This window comes from Oncorhynchus masou, unplaced genomic scaffold, assembly GCF_036934945.1.
Source record: "Oncorhynchus masou masou isolate Uvic2021 unplaced genomic scaffold, UVic_Omas_1.1 unplaced_scaffold_3572, whole genome shotgun sequence".
In the NCBI taxonomy this organism is placed as follows: Eukaryota; Metazoa; Chordata; class Actinopteri; order Salmoniformes; family Salmonidae; genus Oncorhynchus; species Oncorhynchus masou.
This window is the reverse complement of record NW_027009979.1, coordinates 1-2500: the sequence shown is the minus strand read 5'-3', so window position 1 is coordinate 2500 and position 2500 is coordinate 1.

Sequence of the window (2500 nt, the reverse complement as noted above, 5' to 3'; positions counted from 1 at the left end):
CAGCTCAGTCAGAAACAGTCAGCTCAGTCAGAAACAGTCAGCTCAGTCAGAAACAGTCAGCTCAGTCAGAAACAGTCAGCTCAGTCAGAAACAGTCAGAAACAGACAGAAACAGTCAGCTCAGTCAGTCAGCAACAGTCAGCTCAGTCAGAAACAGTCAGAAACAGTCAGCTCAGTCAGAAACAGTCAGCTCAGTCAGAAACAGTCAGCTCAGTCAGAAACAGTCAGCTCAGCTCAGTCAGAAACAGTCAGAAACAGTCAGCTCAGTCAGAAACAGTCAGCTCAGTCAGAAACAGTCAGAAACAGTCAGCTCAGTCAGAAACAGTCAGCTCAGTCAGAAACAGTCAGAAACAGTCAGCTCAGTCAGAAACAGTCAGCTCAGTCAGAAACAGTCAGCAACCTTCAGAAACGGTCAGAAACAGTCAGCTCAGTCAAAACAGTCAGCTCTTTGGAAGGGTCAGAAACAGTCAGAAACAGTCAGCTCAGTCAGAAACAGTCAGAAACAGTCAGCTCAGTCAGAAACAGTCAGCTCAGTCAGAAACAGTCAGCTCAGTCAGAAACAGTCAGCTCAGTCAAACAGTCAGCTCAAGAAACAGTCAGCTCAGTCAGAAACAGTCAGCTCAGTCAGAAACAGTCAGCTCAGTCAGAAACAGACAGAAACAGTCAGCTCAGTCAGAAACAGTCAGCTCAGTCAGAAACAAATAGCCTTAGTCAGAAACAGTCAGCTCAGCCAGAACAGTCAGAAACAGTCAGCTCAACAGAAACAGTCAGCTCAGTCAGAAACAGTCAGAAATGAAATGGGGCCAGAAAACAGTCAGCTCAGTCAGAAACAGTCAGCTCAGTCAGAAACAGTCAGCTCAGTCAGAAACAGTCAGCACAAACAGCTCAGTCAGAAATAGTCAGCTCAGTCAGAAACAGTCAGGAAACAGTCAGAAACAGTCAGAAACAGTCAGAAATGTCAGCTCAGTCAGAAACAGACAGAAACAGCTTTGAACAGTCAGAAACAGTCAGCTCTAGACTTTGGAAGGGTGTGTGTGGACGTGTTTAAGGTGAAGGTTTAACTATACTTGACGACCAGAAGTAGAATAGTAAACAAACTAAAATTTGACAAACTGGGAACATTTTTTTGGTTCCCATAAGGTCAAATGCTGTTTCTAGGGGGTTTAAGGGGTTTTAAGGTTAGAATTAGGTTAAGGGTTAGGAGCTAGGGTTAGGAGCTAGGGTTAGGAGCTAGGGTTAGGAGCTAGGGTTAGGACCTAGGGTTAGGAGCTAGGGTTAGGAGCTAGGGTTAGGAGCTAGGGTTAGGAGCTAGGGTTAGGAGCTAGGGTTAGGAGCTAGGGTTAGGAGCTAGGGTTAGGAGCTAGGGTTAGGAGCTAGGGTTAGGAGCTAGGGTTAGGAGCTAGGGTTAGGAGCTAGGGTTAGGAGCTAGGGTTAGGAGCTAGGGTTAGGAGCTAGGGTTAGGAGCTAGGGTTAGGAGCTAGGGTAGGAGCTAGGGTTAGGAGCTAGGGTTAGGAGCTAGGGTTAGGAGCTAGGGTTACGTCTTTGGGTTAAGGTTAGGATTAGGTTAAGGGTTAGGAGCTAGGGTTAGGAGCTAGGGTTAGGAGCTAGGGTTAGGAGCTAGGGTTAGGAGCTAGGGTTAGGAGCTAGGGTAAGGAGCTAGGGTAAGGAGCTAGGGTTACGTCTTTGGGTTAAGGTTAGGATTAGGTTATGGGTTAGGAGCTAGGGTTAGGAGCTAGGGTTAGGAGCTAGGGTTAGGAGCTTGGGTAAGGAGCTAGGGTAAGGAGCTAGGGTAAGGAGCTAGGGTTACGTCTTTGGGTTAAGGTTAGGATTAGGTTATGGGTTAGGAGCTAGGGTTAGGAGCTAGGGTTAGGAGCTAGGGTTAGGAGCTAGGGTTAGGAGCTAGGGTTGGGAGCTAGGGTTAGGAGCTAGGGTTAGGAGCTAGGGTTAGGAGCTAGGGTTACGTCTTTGGGTTAAGGTTAGGATTAGGTTATGGGTTAGGAGCTAGGGTTAGGAGCTAGGGTTAGGAGCTAGGGTTAGGAGCTTGGGTAAGGAGCTAGGGTAAGGAGCTAGGGTAAGGAGCTAGGGTTACGTCTTTGGGTTAAGGTTAGGATTAGGTTATGGGTTAGGAGCTAGGGTTAGGAGCTAGGGTTAGGAGCTAGGGTTAGGAGCTAGGGTTAGGAGCTAGGGTTGGGAGCTAGGGTTAGGAGCTAGGGTTAGGAGCTAGGGTTAGGAGCTAGGGTTACGTCTTTGGGTAAAGTTTAGGATTAGGTTAAGGGTTAGGAGCTAGGGTTATGTTTTTGGGTTAAGGTTAGGTTAAGAGTACGTGTTAGGTTTACGGAAAATGAATTGTGTCCCCCCGCAAGGTCAGCTGTATGTGTGGGGGCGTACTCACCTTCTCGGCCACCTGTTCTCTCAGTACCTCGATGGGAACAGCCAGCAAACCCAATGCATTATGGGAGCTACGAAAAGCACTGGGGTCCACAGCCTATAAGACAGTAAAT